Genomic DNA, 16,460 nt, shown 5'->3' on the forward strand with positions numbered 1-16,460 from the left:
CTCATAGCTCGATAAACTTAAGCCCAAGAGTTGGTATATTCCCCTCTTGTCTTAGGACTCAGCCCTACCCTCTTATCCACCTAGTTCTTAAATTCTTGGGATTATTTTCAAGTCATTATCATCTCTTAATCAATTACATCAATTGGATGTTTATTTCTTTTATTTAATTATGTCAAATGAAAGAAAATGTTCATTCTTATTACCTTGATATTTCTGTATAATTATGTTACCCCATTATTATCATAATTAATATCAAGCAACATTTAAAATAATAAATATTTACCTTATTACCATTTTCCTTTTCCAAGAGTCACAACCTTTCATAATACAAATCCTTTGAAAAGTCATAATACTTCGTAGTTATAATCCTTTCGAAAAGTCACAACACTTCATAACTAAAATCCTTTGAAAAAATCTCAATACTTTATAATCACAATATTTTTGAAGAGTCACAACCATTCATAATTATGACCCTTTCAAAGGTTCACATCCTTTCAGTATCATTCATTCCTTTTCAAAAGTCACTTCCTTATTTTCTTCATGATATTACTTTCCTCTTTCATTTTTCCTTTTTGATCTCCTCCCTTCTTCTCTTCCTTTTTCCCTCTCTTAAATAAACTCTCCTCCCTTTTATATCTTAATTTTAATGAGTCATGTCTATTTGTTAAATCTCTCTTGACTTTTCATTAGATTTAGTTAATTTATATTATTCTATGTTATATTATTTATTTACTTACTTACTTGTGTTTATTATTATTTATTATGAATTTCTATTTAAAAATTTAATATACTTTCTACAATATTGTCTCTTGTATTTAATTTTATTTATTTCTTTACTCATTGAAATTTTATTATTATTTTTTAATTATTTAAAATATCATTACTAAATATTATTTTAATAATAATATAGATTAAATAATTATTATTGTCTTATTTTATATTTTAGTATTAGTATTAATATAACTTTATTATTTATTTAATAACATTATTTTATCTAATAATTATTAAAATTCTATCTTAAAATGGGGATATGGCAGAGTATAAGCATAAAATGTGTGAATCAGATTAACTAAATTAGAGGCACACACTGTAGACACCTAAATTTGATTACATCACTTCGGTAATCCTATTTAGTTATCTCTAAAGGCATCATTAATTGAATTCCTATTTAATTAATCCTTTGCCATCCCCCAGCTGATTAATTTAATGAATCATCTATAGTCCTAATTGATAAATCAAATAACCTATTATTTATCAATTAAATCCTATTCTTCTATCGAATTCCAAAATCCCCATTTATTAAATAAATATATTTGATAAATAAAAGCCTCAAATCTAAAAGCCCCTAACTTATTCCTAAACCCTCTTTTTAGCCTAATCCACCCCATCCACCCATACTAACTAAGCTTAGTCACTAACTCACCCACCCTCATGAATGCCATCCACTTGCAAATCTCTAACATCCCTAATCTAATCCTAAACCCAAGCCTAATCCACCCCCTAATGTTGTCACATTCCCTAAGTAAGCTTAAGACTTTCTTAAGCCAAGGAAAGTCAACAATCTCAACTCCCCTCAAAATATCCCAACCACTAAGCTTTGAATGCTCTTACAAAAGCCATAAAGACTCTTACAAGCTCTTACAAGCCATAATGAAGGGTCTTTATGAAGATATTATCCTTTGAGCCTCCTTTGTTGACTCATCCTTCCCCTTTCCTCCATTCACTCACCTTGTGACATGTGTCACTCCCTGATTGGTGCTAAACAAGCACAATCCATGTGCTCCCTTTTGAGTGCATCCTAGCCCTCCTTAAGCTTTCATCTTTCCTTCCATCTTAGCCCTCCATCCCTCAAGCCCTTAGCCTATAAATTGAATCCCCTCCCAAGCCATTTAATCACAATCCATCAAGTAAAGTTATAATGACATTTTGAAGCCAAATCCGTACTTTTGCATGCATCCACACCAAAAAGCCCAAAAATCTCCATTGAAGCTAGTTTGAAGCTTGAGCATACATCCCAAACTAATCCATTAGACTCATCCCTAAATCAAGTGACTATCCTCATTGGGAGATCCATTCCATGGCTCATATTCTCATTTGAGGGTTTCACTTTGTCTCTCATATATGTTATGGTTTTTATGCTAGTTAATGCTTTTGTTCTTTTAATAGATTAGTATTAAATAATATAAAAATTCTAAAATAGAGCATGAAATAAAGATGTAGAAGAGCAAAAGAAGATCAGCAAACAACACCTGACACCAAACATGTGGAGAAACTTTGTTAGGAGAAATCTCCACCATGAAAGAGATACTAAATTTGTATTACTCAAGTAGAAACAATTGGATCTATATAACTTATGAAATCTTTACTCCAGCATAATTCTACCATGTGAGAGTACCCGCATATGAAAATCCCTATCCTATACCAAATCCTTAATGCATAGAATTAAAGAGGCTCTAGAAAATGACCATAAAACTTTACCATGGTTTGAATGAGGAGTATGAGTTATATAGAGAGGTGGACTGATTAGCAAAATAACAACCTTTTACTCTTTTAGAGCTCAATGAATCAAAAATACAATATTTCAAAACTTAGACATCCATAGAAGTAACATAAATTAAAGATTTAGCAATTAGAAACACAAGATGAACACAAGGTTTACGTGAAAAAACTTTGTGGGAAAAAACTGTGACAAAATATCTTATTTGTAATTGAAACTTCTTACAATCTTTGTAGGCACAAATTCACTATAGACATTAGTCCCATTTAGATGATTCGTAGGTACTAGTCCACTAGAGGTACCAAACCCTACAATCAAACACCAATTCAATAGGAGACACCAATCCCTTTGAATGAGGCACCACCCCTTAAAGAGTGATGTGATAAGTGCTGACCTGCCTCTTGAACTAGACCTTACTATCCTCTACAAATTTGCTAAATAATGCTTGCTTAAATCTATAATATCTAACACAAGGTTATAGTCTCAATTCTGATTTGGGTTTGCAATTTTTAATGTTTGACATGTTGTCAATCACTTTGGTTCTATCCCTAAAAACCCAATTTGACCTATTGACATTTCATCAAATAGTTGCCATACAATCCTTAAATTTTGATTCCTGCATATATGTGTGTTTCATTTTGTTTGTATTTGATTGATTTTGTAATTTCTTAACATATAATGATGCATGAAATAAACTATTTTCTTTCCAAATCCAAACAAAAATAATCCAATTTATCGAACAAGAAATTTGATTCCAGTCAACAACTATTGGAATCCTCTTGTAGATATTTCAGCTTGCTAGAGAATTAAGAATCTTTACCATTGATGCTGATATAGAATTGTTGGCACCTTCAAATGAAAAATGAGCCCTCACCAATCATACACGGGCTCTCCAAAAGATATTGTAGCCCCTAAAATTGACTAACATTGCCATCAATATACATATGCGAGCCCTTGGAAATGGATTACCCAATGCACGAATAGATCTGAGAGGAATGAAGCCCTACTTTTGTTTTTGCCCACGCAAATGAAAAGGTTTAGAAATATATTAATGCAACATAACATTATAAACTTCTTTCTTTTTTTGTTATAACATTATGTGATTTCAAGTTGGTCAAAATTTTGACCAACTTGAAAAAAATTAAGTTGGTCAAAATTTCGACCAAATTGGGCATATAATTTTTATTTTCAACCAACATGAGAATGAAAAAAAAAAAAAAAAGGATTCATAGCTTTGGTAAAAAAATTTGGTAGAAAAACAAGTGCAAATGTACTAGCCTATGGAACATTATGATAGTAGAAGAGTGAGATTTGGAAACAATGAACCATGTTGCATAAAGGGAAAAGGTTAAATCTCACTGACCAATGAACATAGATGTGATAATGCTTATTAGGTTGAAGGACTAAAATATATCTATTGAGTGTGGCACAGTTGAATAACATTAGATACAAGGTACAATTCATGAATGGGAAGGCCAAACTACTAGATGGAAAAGGAAATTTGGTTGGGTCTAGTAAACAAACAAAAGGTAACTTGTTCTACCTAGATCTCAATGAAAGTTAATGTGTAATTGCTCAAGTAGAAGAAAATTAGTTATGGCATAAAATATTATTTCATGTGAACTTTGATAATCTGGTCAAGATAAGAAAGAACAAAAAGGTGAGAGGTATTCCTTGTCTGAGGAAACTTGATGTGGGTCTATGCAAAAATTGTCAAATTAGTAAGATGGACAAGACAAGTTTCATAAGCAAGAACTATCATTCTGAAGAAGTCTTGGAGCTAATCCATACAAACTTATGTGGACCTATTGGAATAGAGAGCTATAGTGGAGATAAGTATTTTATTCTTTTTGTTGATGGTTATTCTAGAATGATGACTATAATGTATCTGAAAGATAAGTATTAAGCTTTTCAAAAGTTTAAGTGGTATCTAGAAAGAGTAGAGAAAGAAACTAGAAGGAAGCTAAAGTGCTTAAGGTTAGAAAGAGGTGGCAAATTCATTTCCAATGAGTTTAATGAATTTTGTATTGAAAGAGGAATTAAGAGACAAGTATCAATGCCTAGTACACCACAATAGAATGGTATAGTTGAAAGAAAGAATAGATCCATAATGGATTAAGGACTTTGATGATAGAAAAGAGTGTTGCAAGAAAATACTGGAAGGAAGCAATCAATACTATAGTGCATACCTTGAACAGAGTACAACTAAAGAAAAACTCAAGTCAAACTCCTTATGAACTATGATATGGCTACAAACCTAATGTAAGTTATTTGAAAGCATTTGGTAGCAAATGTTATATTCTGAAAGAGTCTAGGAAAGGTAAATTTGATATCAATGGTGATGAAGGCATATTCCTAGGATAATCTTGCAAAAGTAGAGCATATAAATGTTTGAACTTATCAGTTACTCATAAGATCATAGAAAGTGCACATGTAAGAATTGGTAAGTTTGCAGAAAATATTGAAGAAGAAAGAAATAAAGAACCTAAGGATTAAAAAAGGTTTGTCTACTATGAACCTAATACATTTCCAAATCCAATTGAAATTCACCAAACTTCACCTCTCAAATCCTCAAAATCTGCAAAGGCTACCATGTTGCAACTGGTGCAACCTAAGTCATAGTCTTAAGGACCCAAGTCATAGTTAGAAGCTATTGAGCTATTACCAAAGAAAGCTAAGTCTAATGGACCTGAGTCATAGATGTATCACCTAGATTAGTAGAATAAAATGAACACTATCTATTATGGAAAGCATTAACAATACTAAAATGGAAAACACTTATGATAAGACCGATTTGTTATCACCAAAAATGGAGGCAAACCAAGAATGGTAAGCTCCAAATGGTATAACACAATGATGCAATGGATTTGTCCTTGATTGTAGGAATGTATGCTCAAAAGTTATGCTTCAAACTTCAAATGGATGGGTGGAGTGAGTGAAACAAGGTTTTAACAATGGAGTCATGAAGTGATTTTTCCATTATAATGGTATTTTGATAGTGTTTGTGCTCTCAAAATAGCATTATAACTTTGCAATGGAGGATGGATGATTTTGTGAAGGGAGGAGGTTCAATTTATAGGCTAAGGGCTCGAGGGATGGATGGCTAAGATTCAAGGAGAGATGAAAGCTTATGGAAGGCTAAGATGCACTCAAAGGGGGGCACATGGATTGTGTTTGTTTAGCACCAATCAAGGAGTGACACATGTCACAGGGTGAGTGGATGGAGGAAAGAGAAAGAACGAGTCAACAAAGGAGGCTCAGGGCTTTAAAGACCCTCATAAAGGGCTTGTAAGAGCAATGAATGGGCTTGTAAGAGTCTTTATGGCTTGGTGGTTGGGATATTTTGGAGGGGAGACTTTGTTTTGGCTTAGGAAAGTCTTAAGCTCACTTAGGGAATGTGACAAGGTTGGGGGGGGGATTAGGCTTGGGTTTAGGATTAGATTAGGGATGTTAGACATGTGCAAGTGGATGGCATTCATGAGGGTGGGTGAGTTAGTGGCTAAGCTATGTTAGTATGGGTGGATGGGGTGGATTAGGCTAAATGGAGGGTTAGGGATAAGTTAGGGGCTATTAGATTTGAGGGCTTTTATTTATTAAAGTGATTTTAATAAATTTGGGATTTTGAATTAGATAGAAGAATAGGGTTTAATTGATAAATAATAGGTTATTTACTTTATCAATTAGGACTATAGATGATTAATTAAATTAATCAGCTAGGGGATGGAAAAGGACTAAATAAATAGGAATTTAATTAATGATGCCTTTAGAGATAACTAAATAGGATTACCAAAGTGGTGTAATCAAATTTAGGTGTCTACAATAGATAGTGGGACCCAAGATTGATACAAAAGATCATGAAGAGGCTATTGGAACAAGTTCTAAATCCAAATTATCTATGTTAGCAAGATATGTCAAAAGGCACCATGCAACTGATCAGATCATTAGAAACAAGTTAGATGGAACAATGACAAGAAAAAAATTAAAAGGTACATATTTTCTTACTGATTTGAACCTGGATCAGTGAAACATCCTTTGGATAATGAAAGATGGATTAAAGCTTTGAATGAAGAGATTGAAAAAATAGAGAGGAATAAGACTTGGACTCTTGTTCATAGACCCAAGAATAAAAATGTAATTGGCAAAAAGTGGGTTTTCAGAAATAAGCTAAATGAAGATGGAGAAGTTTCTAGAAACAAAGCAAGGTTAGTATGCAAAGGCTATTCTCAAGAAGAATGTATTAATTATGGTGACACTTTACTCTTGTTGCAAGATTAGAAGGTGTTAGAACTTTACTTTCTTATGCTACACATAGATGATTTAAAGTTTATCAAATGGATGTGAAATTTGCATTCTTGAAGAGGAAGTCTACATAGAAAAACTTGAAGGTTTTTTAGATCTTAGAAAAAAGGATATGGTTTGTAAATTTCACAAAGCATTGTATGGTCTCAAGAAAGCTCCTAGAGCTTGGTATGAAAGACTTTGTAACTACTTGATAAAGATTGGTTTTCAAAGAACAAATGATACCAACAACTTGTATATCAAAGGACCAAACAAAAAGATTGTGTTGGCTGAAATATTTGTGGATGACACATTATTTAGTAGAAATGATGACTTATGCAAAGTTATTTTAGAAAAGATGAGTAAAGAATTTGAGATATCTATGTTTGGAGAAATAAAATTCTTCGTTAGACTGCAGATTCAACAGAAGAAAGATGGTATCTACATTACTCAATCCAAGTATATCAAAGAGATACTAAAGAAGTTTGGAATGGAAGATTCAAGAATAGTTGGAACACCTATGTCTACTAAACATAAGCTTTCAAAAAATGATGATTCCAAGGAGGTAGATTAGACCACATACAGATCAATGATTGGAAACTGCAATATGTACTGCATACAAGGCCTGATATTGCATTAGGAATTGATAGGGTGGCAAGATTCTTAGAAAATCCTAAAGAAAACCATATGATGGGAATCAAGAGAACCATAAGGTATCTGAAGGGTATTGAAGACTGTGGATTATAGTACATAAAAGGAGAAAATCTAGATTTGAAAGAATTCATAGATGTTGATTGGGTAGGAAGTGTTGATGATAGGAAGAGCACTAGTGCTAGAGCATTCTTACTTGGTAAAAGACTAGTGTCTTGGACAAACAAGAAGAAAAATTGTATTTCTCAATCTACATCAGAGGTAGAGTATATGGCAAAAATAGTTAATTGTTCCAATGTTGTTTAGTTCAAACAACTCTTGGCAGGTATGAATATAGAAATAGAGGATCTAGTGGTTATCTTCTATGATAACACCAGTGCAATTAATATATTAAAGAATCATGTGATGCATACCAAAACCAAGCACATTGCTATAAAATATCATTTTTTGAGAGAATTGGTGCAAGATAAAGAGGTAACATTGGAATATGTGTATACTAAAGAACAAATTATAGACATATTCACTAAGCCATTACCTAAGGATGCATATTTGTATCTAAGAGGTAAACTAGAGGCTAGTCCCCTATCTAAAGCTCACTAAATGAAGCTTAGTGATGCATCAACTAGAGCATGTCGAAGATCAATCAAATGATGAAGTATTGAAAAGGGCACATTGCATATGAATCAGTACATGAGGTATACCAATATTCTCTAGATATTGTCTTCGGAATAAGATTTCAAAGAAGGAGAGTTTATTATCAAATCACATAAATTTTTTAAAGAGGAAGAGTATAAATTTCACATAATTTATTTTTTGAAGCTGATGAACTTGGTTTGATATCAAAGAAGGAGAGTTTGCTATCAAAAGAAGATGTTGAAGATAGAGTTTGCTAATAGGGGAAGAAACTAAAGGCAAAGAGTGCTGGATACAATTGTTCAATTGTGTGTTGTCTTTGATGTTACACAAATGTCATATCAGTTATCAGTCAGTGTCTACCAAGCATTCTTAGACTTTACCTTGTGTAGATAGTTGTTACCAAGCTTCCAAGGTTAGCAAAAGAAATTCAGTATCTATCGAGCTTACTCGATCATCAAAGGAAAATATGATAGAGAAGAGTTCTTTAAGAGCTCTCATGGTCAACAAAGGAAATTCAGTCCTTACTGAGTTCACTCGATAGCCAAAGAATTTTGTAGAATTTGCAGTGTTAATCGAGTTGAGATGGTTAACTCAAGAAATTATTTCTAGAGTAGTATTTACCAAGCAGGGTCGGCCAATGAAGGATTTCATTATTTTAGGAAATAAAGTTTATTTTTTTAATGAAATATTTGTAGCCGATCAATGTATGTTTTATTGGTAAATGTAACCTGTAGTTGAGCTAGCTTGACAATTTGTAATGTATAAATAAAAGGACAAGTTGTGGATTCTAATTGTAAGGAATGAGTATGCAATGAGTTGATTGTGTGAAAAGGTAGTATAAGTGAATTTTGAAGAAGGATCAAATATTCTTGAAAGAGAAGAAGAGTTGTATTTGATCAGCTAGGATCTATTGAAGAAAAGTAGAGATCTGTATCAACAAAGTTTAGTTGCATCTCATTCAGGTCACTTATTGTTACTTTTTCACCATTGTAGCAATATTTTCCAAATCTCTTAACAGAGTTGGTTTAACAGCCATTTTGTAAATCCTCTAACAAGGTGACAGTTCAGTTGAACTATTCTAAAGACCTCTAGCAAGGCCACTCCTAATAGGCTGATTAAATCCTCTAATAGGGTCACACCTAACAGTATATTTTGTAACCTTTAACAGGGTTGGCTCCTAATAGGGCTCACTTCAGAAGAGTGAAAATTGGTAGCTAGTTACTTGGTGGTTTTTCCCATATTGGGTTTCCACATTAAATCTAGTGTCTCTTGTATTCATGTTATTTATTTTTGCATGCATGTTAATAATAGTGAATGATTAAGGATCAGTAACAAGCTAATCAACTAAGTTACAACATTTTTGTGAATGTTTACCGAGTGACAGCAATAACTATACATGAGCAATGTTAGTATGCTAATAGAAACCAAATTTAAGTAAAGCTTCTACAAACTAAACAAAATTCATAAACTTCAAGATAGACTAAGATGAGCTCTCAATTAAGAATATGAGCCATTAATGGGCTCTCTCAATAAGAAGCTCTCTTGTTGAGTGGCTTTGTCTAAATAGATAGGATGTATGCTCAAGCTTATGCTTCAAAAAGGGCTTCAAATGGAGTTGGAATTTGGGTGTGAGTGTATGGTTTTGATGTAAAATGGCTTCTTAAAATGGCATTATGACTTTACTTAATGGATTGTGTTGTTTTGCAAAGGGGAAAGATCCAATTTATAGGCAAGAGGCTTGAGGGCTAAGATGCAAGGATGGGAAAAAGCTCATGGAGGGCTCAGATTGCATGAGAGGAGAGCACATGGATTGTGCTTCCTTACAGCCAATCAAGGAGTGACACATGTCAGAGGGTGAGAGGATGGAAGAAAGGGGAAGGATGAGTCAACAAAGGAGGCTCAAGGGATAAAATCTTCATAAAGATCCTCATAATGGCTTGTAAGAGCAATAAAAGGGCTTGGAAGAGTCATTTATGGCCTAGTGGGCTTCATAAAGTTTTATGGTTGGGATATTTTGAAGGAGATGAGAGGAATTTCAACTTGGGCTTGATTAGGAAGGTTTTATGCTTGCTTAAGATTGTGCAAATGATTAGAGGATGGATTAGGATGGTTTAGAATTAGCTTAGGGATAGGCAAGTGGATGGCATTTAATGAGGGTGGGTGAAGGAGGAGATATTTGTTAACTTTGGCTTGGGCTAGTAAGTCTTAACCCATGTTTAGAGAATGCGACAAGGTTAGGAGGGGATTAGGATTAGGTTTAAAGACATCTTCTAGAAGAGTCTAGACTTTGGATGAGGATAAAGACTTTCTAGAATAGTCTAGAACTTCCTAGGATGAGGATGAAGACTTTCTAGAAGAGTCTAGAACTTCTTAGGATGAGGATAAATTAGATTTTTAGGAAATAAATAAAGTTTTATTTATTTCAAAGGTTTGGGTTGAGGAGACATTTATTAAAGCTTTTTTAATAAACATGAGGATTAATATTTAATTTTAATTAAATATTTTGAGTTGGGATTAGGGGTAGGAAATGATGGGATTAGCCTTTAATCAAAATTAAAGAAGGATTAGAAGATTTTGGAAGAGGTTAGTGGTCTTAAGGAAATTGGCCAAGTTTTGGGCAAAAAATAATTTTTTTATTTATTTTTGGTTTTTTGGTCAATTTATTAATTAAATAATTAATAAATAAAGAAATAATGTTTAAATAAGATTTAAACATTTTTGGGAGGGATTCCTTAATTAAATATTGTTAATTAAGATAAAGGGATTTAATGGCATAAAAATAAATTAATTAATTAATTAATAAATGATGATGTCATCAAAAAATTTTCAAAAAATAAAAATACTTTATTTTCTAAAGGTTTTTAGGTGTCTACATTTTGCCCCTCTTTGATGTGATGCCGCAAGTGGCATGGCATCAAAGATAAGAAAATAAGATGCCCAAGGCTAGAGCAGAAGAGGAGAGAATGGATTGCCAGATGCCCCCTCAAGAAGGCGGTGGGGAGAGAAAGCGAGGCTCGACAACTTCTTGAAAAGTACAAGAATGCAAGATGAGCAAGAAGACTCAAATTGGCTTAAGAGAAGAGATTTAGTTAGCTCAAACTCTCACTATAGGAGAATGATAAAGGGAGAATCAGAGGCACAAGAGGAAGCAAGCTTAAGATCGCAGGGATTGCAGAGGATGAAGGAGCGGAGTGCTATAAAAGGAATCTAGGATGGGGAGATGGATGAGGGGATTAAAAAGCTAATGCAACAGGATTTCAAAGAGTCAAATTGGTAGAAGATGGGTTTCGGAGATCCCTAGGACTAGGATTGTGGATCTCGAAAGATGAGGCTTGGTGGATTGATTTGGATTGGTGGATCCCTAAGACTAGGATTGTGGATCCCTAAAGCTAAAGGTGAGGAGTGATTTAAAGAGATACTGATGCATAAGCTAGGGTAGGAGAGACGAATGCTGGATATGGATGGGAGGTAATAGAGATGAAGGAAAACCATTGAAGCTTTTTGAGCAGGGGGATACTTCAAAGAGAAGTACCACATTGTAGTTGAGCACTAGATTTGCTATAGGACTGTTGGTTAATTGCCAAGGTTACCAAGAACATCAGGGCCTTTTCACCAACTGTCCAGAGGACTAACGGATTGACTCAAAACAAACACACAAGGATTGTCCTAGCATCACACATGAATCTCGAAAGAATCAGAGTGGAACTAATACTGGGTAACCCACAAGTAGAAAAGAAAAACAAACAAAAGACTTGATCAAAACTTTATGCCCAAATTGCCCCATTCGCAGTATACCATGATATGGAAGATCGTGGCAACTTTGAGGAGGGAACAAAAAGAGTGTTTGGAAAAGATACTTCAAGACCCAAAAGGGAAGATTCCAAATCAAAAGAAAGTGAAAATCCAAAAGAGAAACATTTGCCAATGAGATGGGTAGGACGAGGTACTAATGGACCAAGATTATACATGAGGAAAGCTATATCCTATAAGGATCTATCGGAGAGCACCTAAGCTGGTGAATCTGGAGGAGTGATGCGTCTGGCAAGCTGAACTAAGAAGGATAACACTTTTGTGATAGGAGATCTAGCTAAAGGATGCATTGGGATAGCTAACCAAGGGTTGTGCAATGTGTGCAAGATGTTGAGCAAGGATGATCTGACACGAAAATTGGATAGATACAATGGTACTAAGCTAAAGACGATATACAAGCTGACGGACCAAGATATGTTACAAATGTACAAGGTTGTTCATGTTTGGGTTTTGTGAGATGGAAATGTTTGTGAAGGATGGGATGTCTGCAATAGTTGATAGGCAGATAGGTAGATGGTTTACAGAAAGCTTAAGTGAAAATGGGATTCTTTGTGTGCATGTGATAGGATGCAAGCTAGGATACAAGATTTGGCATATAATACAAGCTAGAATATGGTACAAGCTTTCAACAAGATTTGGATATACAAGCTATGATACAAGGGATGATACAAGATTTACAAGCTAGGGTACAAGATTTACAAGCTGAGGTACAAGATTTACAAGCTGTACAGGAGGTATTTACAAGCTCCATTAGATTTTGGATATTTGGTTGGAACACCAAGGGAACAAGAAGGTGTTTTATGGGATGGTGGGTGAATGCATGAGGGATAGGATAGTGATAGATAATGGATTAGTCTTAGTACACAAGGCACCTAAATTACCAAGTTTTCACCAAGGTACCTATCCAAGGCACTTGAATTGCCAAGTTTTCACCATTGGATGCTTATTCTCTTTACTTTTTTTTTTTGTATTTTTCAAAAGCTGGGTATACCAAAGATCTTTAAGCATAGAACTTCTTGAGATGAATGATGTTAGTAGGATCATTCAAGAGTTCTCCTTCTGGTGTAGATAGCTGATAGGCTCTAGAGCCAAAGGATGCAGTGACAACATAAGGACCAAGCATGTAGGTTCAAACTTGCCTTTCTTTTCTCGATCTTCTTGGACTTTCATGTTTTCTTTGAGGACCATGTCACCTGGCCAAAAGTGTCGTGGAAGCACCTTCTTGTTGAAATTCCTTTTGAGATGAGTTTGATAGACGGTGAGATGATCATAGGCTTGTTGTCGCTTCTCGTCTAAGAGATCTAGCTGGGTGAGCCGAGCTACTCTGTATTCTTCATCTAATATTTTCCCTTGCAAATATATGCGCAAGGAGGGAAGTTCAACCTCTATAGGTAGTACCACTTCGGCACCATAGACTAGGGAGTATGGAGTTGTGCCTATGGATATACAAAAAGAAGTTTGATAGGCCCATAGGGCTGGATTTAGTTGTAGATGCCAATCTCGACAGGAATCATTGACAACTTTCTTTAGGATTTTAACGAGGGTTTTGTTAGTTGCCTCTGCCTAGCCATTACCTTGTGGGAAATATGGGCTAGAAAAGTGATGATGGATGCAGAGGGAGGTGATTAATTCTTCCATGTTGAGATTTTCAAAGTTACCTCCGTGGTCAGTGAAGATAGTGGATGGGATGCCGAAGCGGCAAACAATGTGGTATAAGATGAACTTGGAGACCTGAACTCCTGTAGCTGAGATGAGGGGGACTACTCCCACCCACTTAGTGAAATAGTCTGTAGCTGTTATTATCCATTTATGTCCATCAGATGAGAGAGGTGTGATAGTTCCAACTAGATCAAGGCCCCAACAAGCGAAAGGCCAAGGTGGTGCAATAGGCTGTAGATCTTGTGCTAGAGCGTGCACAAGATTTGCATGCTACTGACATGGGAGACACTTTCTGACAAAGTCATGGGAGTCTTCTTCAATGGTAGGCCAATAGTAGCCTACTCTAAGGAATTTTCATGCTAGGACAATACCACTCGTGTGGGCACTGCAAAGTCCAGAGTGTACTTCTTTTAACACCATCCCGACCTCGTTTTGGTCTAAACATCGAGAGAGAGTATCGTGATAACCTCGACGATATAGGGTATTGGCTATGATAACATAGCGGAAGGATTTTTGGATGAGGTTCTGGTGTTGGGTACGTGTGAGGTGAGGGGATATGATACCATTGTTAAGGTAAGCATGAATCTCATGGTACCAAGGGGATTGGGGACCAACCAAGATACAAACATGGTTTGAATCCTCATTTGCATAGGTGGGTGTGAGGAGCTACTCCACTAAAAACTCATACTGTGTAGCTGCTTGGGGAATTTCCAAGAGCGAGCCTATAGTAGCCATAGCATCTATTACTTTGTTTTGTATTCGAGGCACTTGTGTAAACTGAAGCCTTGTAAAATGTTGGGTTAGTTGATCAACTAGCTCTTTGTAGGGTAATAGCTTTTCATCTTTGGTTTGATATTCATTTAGGGCTTGCTTGATGATGAGCTGAGAATCACCAAAGATTTGTAACTCAGCAATGTTCCATTCTGTAGCTATCTGTAATCTTGCTATGAGGGCCTCATATTCAGCTATATTGTTGGTGCTAGGGAATTGTAGCTTGAAGGCTTTTGGAATGTAATCTTCTTGAGGTGTGACCAATAATATTCCTACCCCTGATCCATGAGATGTGTATGAGCCATCAAAATAAAGTTTCCATGGGGGTTGTTCTTCAATTAGATAGATATGCTCATCTGGAAATTCTATGATCAATGGATAAGCATCTATTAGAGGTGCATCAGCTAGATGATCTGCTATAGCTTGCCCTTTGATTGCCTTTCTGTCCACATTTTGGATGTCAAATTCACTAAGGAGCATAACCCATTTGGCCAAACGGCCTGTAAGTGTTGTTCTGGCTCAGAGCATATACTTGAGAGGGTCAATCTTGGAGACTAGTTGGATGGTATGACTTAGTATGTAGTGGCGAAGCTTTTGAGTTGAGAAAACAACTGCCAAACAAGCTTTTTCCATAGGAGTGTAATTGAGTTCATAACCAACTAAGGTTCTACTGATGTAGTAGATGGCTCTTTCTCTATTGTAGTCATCGAGCTGTGCTAGAAGTGCCCCTAGAGCAGTAGGTGTTGCTGATATGTACAAAATTAGGGGATGACCAGGAACTGGTGTAACCAAGATAGGGGATTGATGAGATACTGCTTGAGATGGTCGAAGCTGCACTAACATAAAGGATCCCACTTGAAGTTCTCATCCTTCTTCAGTAAATGTGAAAATGGTGTACACTTATCTGCAAGCTGGGAGATGAAGTGCCGAACAGATTGAAGCTTTCCCTGGAGAGAACAAAGTTGTCGTAGTGTCTGGGGAGGAGGCATATCTAAGATAGCTTTGACCTTCTTGGGGTCAATCTCTATAGCTCATTTTAAAACTATAAAGCCTAGAAGCTTGCTAGATGTGACCTCAAAGACACATTTCTTGGGATTCAACACGAGATGATATTTGGCTAACCTATCAAAGACTTTCTCCAGGTCAGCAAGATGATCCATGAAGGTATGAGACTTGACCAAGATATCATCCACATAATCCTCCAAAATGCTATGGATGAGATCATGAAAAATGGATGTCATAGCTCTTTAATAGGTAGCCCCAGCATTCTTGAGGCCAAAAGGCATCATGTTGTAGCAAAAGGTTCCCCAAGGGGTAGTGAATGTTGTCTTATGCTAATCCTCTTCTACAATCTTGATTTGATTATACCCAGAAAATCCATCCATGAGGGACAAAATTTCATGTCCAGCTGTAAGATCTACAATCATATCTATGTTGGGCAAGGAAAAATCATCTTTTGGACAAGCTTTGTTAAGATTTCTGAAATTAGTGCAGATTTTGATGTCACCAGAAGGTTTAGTGACGGGGACCATGTTGGAGATCCACTCTGAGTAGTCGATAGGGCGAATAACCTTAGCAGCTAACATTCTTTCTAATTTAACTTTGACCAGTAATGCCACCTTGGGGTGCATTTTTCTAAGCTTTTGTGTGACGTGCTTGATCTTTGGATTGACTACAAGATGATGAACTACAAGCTTTGGATCAAGTCCTAGCATGTCCTGATATGACCATGCAAATCAGCCAATGTTCTCTCTTAAGACCTCAAAGAGGAGATCAACTTGGTCTTGTGATAGGGATGCAGCAATGTGAACAAGTCTGGGGATCTCTAAAGAACCAATGTTGACTTCTTGAGTATCCTCAATTAGAATAAAAGACACCTCTAGTCGATTATCTTGAGGAGGCAATGCTAAATCTTCATGTTCTGCTTGTGGCTCTAGATTTTCTTGCTGAGGGGTTCTCTTCACTACCATAGCTAGTCTCGAATTCACCTTAGTTCCAGTTTTGGGTGTATTAGAACTAGGTTGGGGATTTTCTCCAAAATACCCCTTAGGATCTAGCTTGTAGATATAGGCAGAATCTGGCTTTGTTTGCTTATGAGGAGTTTCGGCTCCCATGAATCTTAGAAGTTCTTCCTCTGATGTGAACTCATCAATGTGTA

Source organism: Cupressus sempervirens, chromosome 1, assembly GCF_028749045.1.
Source record: "Cupressus sempervirens isolate cs-2001-9-10 chromosome 1, ASM2874904v1, whole genome shotgun sequence".
Classification (NCBI taxonomy): Eukaryota; Viridiplantae; Streptophyta; class Pinopsida; order Cupressales; family Cupressaceae; genus Cupressus; species Cupressus sempervirens.